Consider the following 8832-nt stretch of genomic DNA (forward strand, 5'->3'; position numbering starts at 1 on the left):
AGTGTTCTCCTCAGCATGGGCATTAGTGGGCAATACACCTCTCGTTTGACTACTGGAATTTACCTGAACTTTTTTTTTTTTTTAAATTGAATTACTGCAAATATCTTCTGCTACAAATGGGGACTAGTTAAAACAAAGGCAGAAAAACAACTCTATGGTTAGCCAGAAAACATCTCACTTTTGGATTACAAATGCTTTGATGTGCTAGAGAATGTCATGGCATTAGATCCCTCTGATCATAATGCAGCATTCCCAGCTCACCTTATTTTCTCTGAGTCATAATGAAAATGATCAGTCCCGTTGGAAGCCCAGTGCTACAGTTAAAGAGCTCTTTATGGAGATGGCTTGACCGTGTAACCATGTACATTAAGTACATACTAAATAAGAGAGTTGGGCAGAGGTAATCAAGCAGTCCTCTGGATTCATCTGAGCATTCATCGATACCTCGTTCCCAGGTAGGGCAGTAGGATTTGGGAGGGGAACAGCTGAGTCAGAAAAGCTAGTTCTGTTGTGATTTTCTGTATGCCAGTTCTGGTCTCTTTAGACTCAATCCTGTGAACCTTGGCTTGCTGTTGGAAGGCTGGCTGAGAAAACCACGTGGACCAGGGGACTGAGTGTGGTATGCAGGGTCTAAGGGAAACTGGTGTCTACCTACATTTTAAATTGATATGGTCTTGAGCTGGAGCTTGGTAATAAAACACTTTTAGACTCAAAAAAGATATATTTTCAATGTAATCTTAAGATCAAGTTGGAGGAAGCTTTTTTTAATTGGTGATGCAACTACAAATATTAAGTTGTGAAATACTGTGTTCTGAAAGTTTCTCAATAGCTCTTTTTGGAATTCTCTTTTTCATTTTACTTTAAAGACTTTTTTCTAGTCACTAGAACTATTGGTCTGTGGTATTCCTTGAATAATAAACTGCAAGGACTTCAGAGAAGAGGGGATGATTGCATTGCAGTACAGATAAAATAACTAACAAATGCGTAATCTTGCCAGCTACCTTGCTTTCTTAATACAGTCAAAGACTTTTGTGGGTCAGCACATGAATAAGTAAATGGTAGGATTTTTTTTCTCAATCAGATTCTGAAACAAACATGTTGATTTGTTTTATTAATAGTCTATGTAATTTCTGTGAAACACTTTGAAAATCTGGGAATGTTTTTCGATTTTTTAAAAAAATATTTTTTATTTTATGCATACAGTTTTCACTTTTGTTTTAATCTACCCTTTTAATGGAAATAATAAGTATTGGGGGGATTACACTGAAGACCAATATAAAGAGGAATGATGGCAGGACATTTGAACTTGTTTTATTGTAAGTGTTCTCATTTGGCACACCAGCAAGATTAGTCTTCTGTAATTTCATTTCTTTGTTCTCAAACCTGAAAGTCTTCCTTGTCTGTGTTAACAAGGAAGAATTGTTAAAATGGCTGGATGCTAGGAAATAAAATCAGTTGGGTTCCTTATCTAAATACTTGTGTCAAAGCCTGTTAATTCCAAGAAATTTGCCTTACACCCAAGCTGTAAGTCTATGTGAAGGCAGACCAAGATCACCAGCAACTGTTTTACTGGCTTAAAACTTAATTCCTGATGTTACCTTGAGATTTAAATGTAGAGCTTTTTCTATAAAAATACCTGATAGCAGTGGAATCTAAATATGAATGCTCCTGTGTGGATTTGGGTTGGGATTCTCCAGGTTGAGGTCCTATGTTCCAAAATTCTTAACTTAACTGTCCTGTCATTGCTCTGCAACACTCATATAAATTACTTTGCCACTTTAAAAAGTGTGTGTTAGTTATTTCTGTCTGTCATGCAGGCTTTGAGTTGCAGTAAATGAAAGTGGCACTTTCAGAGCTGCTCCCTATAAAATGCTGCTTAACAAGATCATGTTAGACCACGGGGAAAATCTCAGCTAATCTCCTCTTGGATTTTCATTTTTTGAAGATGCTGTGTGCTCTGGTATCTCCTGAACATGGTGCATCTGTGAATGGACTGCCATTCAGAAATAAAATCAAGTTGCTATTTGTCTTTGGGAGTTTTTAAGCTTCAGTAAAGTGTTCAACATGATAATCAAACCTGTCAAATATAATTTGTAGAAAAAATGTGTGCTGTACCTGGTAAGAGAATTGATCTTCTGAAAGAAGTACAATAATTCAATATGCTGTATGTTTCACTACCAACCAAGATTTTTCTATTTGAAGCTTCAATATCTGGACTACTAAATGCAGTATCTAGATCTGTGATGAAATTAAATAGCAAATGAGGAACTACAGTGCACTCTAAAAGATTCTGAACATAGCCTACAGCAGGAAAACAGCAATTGCAGAAAGGCTGATGTTCCTGGGGCAGAAATTTGCAGAATATAAGAAAGAAACTTGGCTTAATTTATTTTAGTCCACTTAGATACTCCAAATAACTTTTTATTAAGGGTATTTCTTCCCAGATTGTGACAGATAATTCTGCATTTGAAATATTTTAGTTACAATCTGTCCTTTTCCATGTTCAGCCTGCCTGTTGCTACTGGGAAATGCGGAACTCTGATGACGCTGAGGACAGGATTTGTTCTGTTAAACTCTCATAAATCTGATGCCAAGCTGCTGTGGACAAGTGCTCTTAATTGAGCACATACGTGGTGATGGCAGAGTTTGGCTTAATGTTTCCCAGTTACATGAGAACCACTGTAAAGAGCCCTCATGGTTCAAACAAAGTAAAGAAAGGTCAGTACATGTTCAGTGTGAATTGGGGCTAAGTCCTGACATTAAATTTACAGCCTTGTACCTGAAAGCATACTTGTTACAAGTACTTGGGAATGTTGATTTGTATTTTGAAAGAAATTCTGAAAGAAAAATATTTGTAAGGAAAGATAAAACCTGCTTGTGTGAAAAGTCCCAGGGTGAAACTGAAAATACAGCAGGAGAGAAGCCAAAGTTTCAATCCCTACTAAGAGACTGAGTGAAGCTTCCTGAGGACTTCTGTGAAATTGTACTACTCTAAAATAATCTTTCCATTCAAAGGTTTTGGGGGATGTCAGAAACTTTTGCAAAATGAACAGGTATGTGATCAGATTCAGTTTTTGGTGTTAACCTAGCTTTCAGTCCTGTAGCATGCATTTCTATTTTTTATCCCCTGTGATACGATTTTAGGAACCCTGGGTGGGCTTCTTGGCATCTCATGTATAAAATTTTCATTGTGTAAGCAGCTGTGGAATTGTGTTTTTTAATTCCACGTAAATCAGCTGAAGGTTTGGAAAGGTAAATTTATGTTGAGATTTTCCTGAATATGTATTATCCACCTGAAATATTTTAAGCTCCATTTAAATTAATTTCAAGTCTAGAAATGCTTCCCAGGATACTCCATTTACAAAAAGATTTTAATTTGGATTTACAGTAGAAATTTAGCTTCATCTCTTACTTATTTTTAAGATCAGCATCTCAAGAGGGTACTTTCTGAGGCTGTAGCGCATAGTGATGTGCACACTGAAGTAAGAGTCTAGCTGAAATGTCATTGATAATGATGATGCTGTCAAGAAAATCTGGTTTTGTTTCTTCTCCAGTTGCAATACTGAGTACATTTGAATGTCTTCTTTATAGCTTTCCTTTTTCCAGTAAATAAAGATAGCTTTGTTTTTAATATAGAGTTCCTCACGTTCCTTCCAAATCCGGATAATCCTTACACAGTGTTTACATGTGAATTGGATCTCTCATGTGCTCGTGTATGGCTTTGTGCAATATTTCTACCTTGCCTAAATTCTAGGAATAAAACCAGGAAATGTTGCTGGAGGTCAGTGCTCTTGGAGGGGAAAAAATAAAACCCAACCAATGACCCCCCTCCTCTTCCCTCCCCCAAGCAAAAAAAAAAAAAACCCCAAACCAACCAAAAATCAACAAAAACCCAACTCTTGTCTCTCCTTTTTGAGTCTCTTGTGCAGAAAGCCAACCAAACATTCCAAGAATAGCAGAGGAGTTATTTCCTTTCTGAGCCGCAGATGGCTCTGGCATGCGTTGATCATCGGAGCCTCATTCAGAAAGGCCGTCTTCTCAGGAAATCCGGCTCAGAGAGCCATGGAAAGTGGTGAGTGAAGAACTAGAGCGTGCTCTGCCTTATCTCTAAGGTTTTTGTGAACATTCTCAGGAAGCTGAAAGCTTATTTTATGTCATGTTTGCTGAAACCTGCCAGTCAACTAGATTGTTGTTAAGAGAGAATTATCCCTAAAGTATCTGTGTAGGTACTTTTTTATCTTCCATACGAGTGTTGGTGACTTGAGCTAAAGCTTTTCAGGATGGACTGTCCAAGGAGAGTAACTCTGTCCTGTTTCCAAACTGCACATCTTTCTCTGATTGTGTCCATCATCTCCCCTCAAATCACTTATTGAATCTCTCAATTCTGTCCCAGCATACTTAAGCCTTTACCTGTAGCATATATTGAATAGGATATATAAGCTCAGTCTGTTATTTATTCATAGACTGGCGTGCTAGAGCTGAAAAGGAACTAGCTTTTTCCCTATAACTTTTAGCCCATGCAGTGTAGTAATCTTTAAGAAGAATTTCTAACAGTAGTGGAACTGTCAAGTGTTGCTCAATTTTTGAGCTTTTTCATTCTTTAGCATTCATTTTTTTTTTCAAATACTCTCTTATTTTTCTTTGATAACAGACATTGTCCATACTTAAAATATCACTTTATTTGAGAGATACATATTTCCATCTTGTCTGTTTTCCTATACAGCTGAAATAATAACAAGGTAGGATCGGTGTTGCCTGCTGTTGAGCATTCTTGTCTTTCATGATAACTTGTGGACAGTGAGTACTGAATTTTGAAACAGATTCTAGAGAAACTTCTTTTTTTTTGTCTTCTGTTCTTTGTCAGTGACTTTTGCATTAAGGAACTGCTGGTAGAGCTGCTCCTTTGTGAACTCTCACTGACTGTAATGGGATGCTACGCATGCAATTCAGACTGCAGGATCACAACAAGAAATGCCTTGCCTGGATAATTCTTACTGTGAAATCAGTAAAGCAGCCTGGAAATACCATCATCTCCTTTATTTTTGTAACCTTTAGATGCATCCAAACAGAGCAAAAACCTCAGAATATCTAGATTTACTGCTGGATGCTCCTGACACTGTCAGTGAGTCTGGACTGGTTCAATTCATAAGCTGCCAGGTTGGATATATTGTTAAAAATGAACTTATGCTGAGACCTTCACCTGAGACTTCAAGCTGAAGACTCGGTGGTGTGGAAGTAGAGAAGGAACATGTGCCTGAAACCATAATGCCTCATTTTGAAGGAAATATTTTATGTATAGAGAGAAGCTGAGATTTATGGAGCGTTCATGTTACTTGTTTCTAGCTCATTTTAGAAATTGAAACCGTTCCTACACACACACACACAAGAAACCCCACAAAAAACCCCATGATTTTTCTGGACAGAGACCTTGAGAATTTCTCTTTCTTATTCCTCAGTTCATACAATTATATTAAGTTGTTTATATAGATACTAGGACAGTTTGCTGACTCTCCAGAAAAAAATCTTGATGTTTTCTTTTGAGACTGCTTTTCACTGCCAGGGTAAGGTCTCTAGGTGGATTCACAAGTTGGAGGTGACCTCCTTGGCGTATTAACTTGCCAACCAGACCATTAAATCTGGGGGGAATAAACAGTGGCAGGTCCTAATGGAGCAATTCTGCATGTGTTGGCTCTGGATGGTAGTTTCTTCCATTCCCTCTAGCAGGCAAATGTTTTTATTTCTGATTTATGTTACTGAAGAGGAGACATGTTCTGGGAGTCCTCTCTGCATAACAGGGCTTTAAATGTGATTCATTGAATAACCCTGTAAAAAGAAGATGACATTTTACCAGGTGATTCAAAACTTAAAAGGCTGCTGTGAAACCAGACAAACTCTGAGCCCATTTAGTCCTTGCACTTCTCAACACAAAAGAAGTGAGGAAAGTGATCTTGCCCTTGGATTGTTACTACTTGTCTATGACAGTTCTGTGGGCCATAAATGTGTTTTTTCTCATTTGTTTCTTTTATTTTCAAGGGAGCTAGAAATTAATTAGGAAGGCTTTCCTTTCCACAGGGAGGAACAGGATCAAAATAAACTGTTGTTTATTAGTATGAAACAAGAAATATAACAAAAGTAAGTTAAGCAGGGGGGTAAGTTCAATTAAGATGGTGTTAGGCACAGAGCAGCTACAGGAGATGTCTCCCACACTGCAATATCTGTACCAATGTTGAACTGATGTTTTCCCTTCCTCTTCAATCTGCTTTATTGTTTCTTTAGAAGATCAGACAAAGAACTGGAAACTGTGAGCTTTCAGACAGCAAAGATCTTGCTGTTAAAACCCTTCATAAAACTTTCAACTTCCTCAATACCATCTACTTAAGCTGTTTATCATGTCCATATTCTGTTTGAATTAATAGTGAATGTTGTGTATGATAAAATAAGTCATGCTGCATCCATCTTTAAAAAAAATACATGCAGAAGAAAGCTTAATGCATTATCTTGTGTATCAACTGGGCCTTTTTCAGGTGATGGTGTTCTCCAGGTATAGCATCTGTCTGTTGTACTGGGCAGAATTTAGACCTGTAAATAAGAAACAATCCAAGAAGAAATTAAGACTGAATTAATAAATATACAGAAGTATACAGAAATTTTCCCCTGAGGGGGAAGGTTTGAAAAATTTAGGGTTTTTGGAATCATAAGAAAGGACAAAGTTTTACTCTTTTTGTAATCCTTTAGTTGAGGTGTAGGGGATATGCACCTGCTCCTCAGTACTCTCCATTGAGGTTCTACTCTGCTTTTTCATGCTGGCACAATATCTGGAAATCTAGTCCTCTCCCTGCTCATTTTCTCCTAGTTATACACACACTTTGTTGATCTTCATCTGTTCGGACCACATGCAGGCAGGAAGAATCTTATTTCTCTGCTTCAGCACAGGCATGAAATAAATGCACATGGATTTCTCAGGAAGGCTGTTCTCCTCTCCAAGAGTGCTGAGCTGAAAGCACACAGCTCAGGAGGTGATGAAGGCAGTCACTCATGTCACACTCATCAGCGCCAAGAGCCTTGAAGTCTTCCACCTTCGCAGCTGACCGCCTGCTACCTTTGAGCCTTGCTATTTCCATCTCAGCAACTGGAACTTGAGACCTCTTGACTTTGTTTTCTTAATGCTTTTAGCACCTCCAGATGGCTTGTGAGTTAGTGAATTCCAGCGTGCTGTAAAAGTTATCACTTCCAATACAAGATAAGCATGTTTCGACTCTGCAGCTAAGACTTTTATCTAGGCTTTAGAGTAGGCCATTAAAACTTGTCCTCTTCATAATCATTCTCCTTAAATTAAATACTTCAGCCATAAAGCATGTACAGACAGGCAATAATCAAAAGCCTTTCCGTAGCTGAATTCTACAGGGAGATACTTGAGATGTTCAGGTCTAAATTAATTATTCTGTCTTCTGGTCAGGGTAGCTTTGTGGCTTGCAGGATCCTGAGCTAGGCAGAAGTGAAGGTGTTTGACAGCAGCTGTGCTGTTGGGCTGATTCCCCTGGAGTGGGAAGTGTCACAGTACTGTAACTGTGTACACTGATAAGGGCTTAGACCCTAAAGTTCCAAATGTGGCAAGGGTCATAAAGAACAGTAATATCCTCTGATTAGACCTTTTGTGACAGAACTGAAAAAAGCAGAAGGTTTTGAGCCTTAAAGCCTTGTTTTACTTAATGAAATGGAGAGAATGAGTAAGTAGATCAATTATCTTAAAAGAAAAAGTAAATGGCATTGTCTGCCTCTCCCCTGCCCACCAGCTGAACGGGGTTATTGAACCTTAGTTTTCTTTCCCTCTAGTTGTGGATGGACGTGCAGGGGATGGACGTGCAGCAGGGGAGACAACTCAGCTTGGTCAATAACCTACCTCATAAGGCTGCAGGCACTACGTGCTCCAGGCATCCATAGCTACATCCTAAGCACCAGTGAGGGCTTGTTTGTGGTAAGGAGAATGCAAAGGTGGGAATAGGAGTAGGATATTGCAAAATCTTTTTAAATGAATAAGATTTTAGCTCTCTCATAGTGATGGTGTGTTTGCTGAATGCACTCTGAGCAGTAAAGCTGCACAGGCTGTTACCACCTAGGAGACGCATATTTTCCAGTTGTGTTCAAGGCCCCAAAAGGTGAGGACAGCATGTGTACATCTAAGCCAGCTTTATTCTTGGAGCATGCTAATGGTTCAGGTTCATATCAGTGTGACAAATAAAATCTGTCTCTAAATTAGCTGCCTTGAAATTGAGAAATATTACTTTGTTGGGAAGAACACAGATGTGGAAAGAATGCTTGACTTAATGAGCTTATCTAATCTCAAGCTCCTTCAAAAGTACTAGCCTGGCCATAAATATTAAAGTAAGTTCATTCTAGAGATAATAGCCAAGAATGTTCCTCGCCATATGAGGATTTACCAATCCTAAACAGCTAAAAAGATGCAACTAATCTGAAATGAGAGAACTCCATGAACCCCAGCATTTTGCAACATTGGTGTATTGCAACTAAAAGCCAATCTCTGAATTTGGGCACAGGCTTAAAACAACCCTCGGCAGGAATTTTTACAAGTGACTCCGGTGAAGGTCCTCTGTATTTCTGCAAAATAAGTTTAAGATTGTTATTATGGTACTTGAATTGACTGCAGGCTTTTTCTAGTCTTAATCCTCCTTATGGACTGCTCCTGTTCACGTCTGACAGCAGGGGAAGGTTTCTGCTGGGGTAGTGCCACCAGCCTGCAGGCACCTCCCATAGCCCAATGCAGCTCCCCAGCAGCAAAAGAGTATCAGCTCAGCTGCACGTTTCTCCTTTCAG

The sequence above is a fragment of the Antrostomus carolinensis genome, unplaced genomic scaffold (genome assembly GCF_000700745.2).
Source record: "Antrostomus carolinensis isolate BGI_N321 unplaced genomic scaffold, ASM70074v2 scaffold19570, whole genome shotgun sequence".
NCBI classification, from domain to species: domain Eukaryota; kingdom Metazoa; phylum Chordata; class Aves; order Caprimulgiformes; family Caprimulgidae; genus Antrostomus; species Antrostomus carolinensis.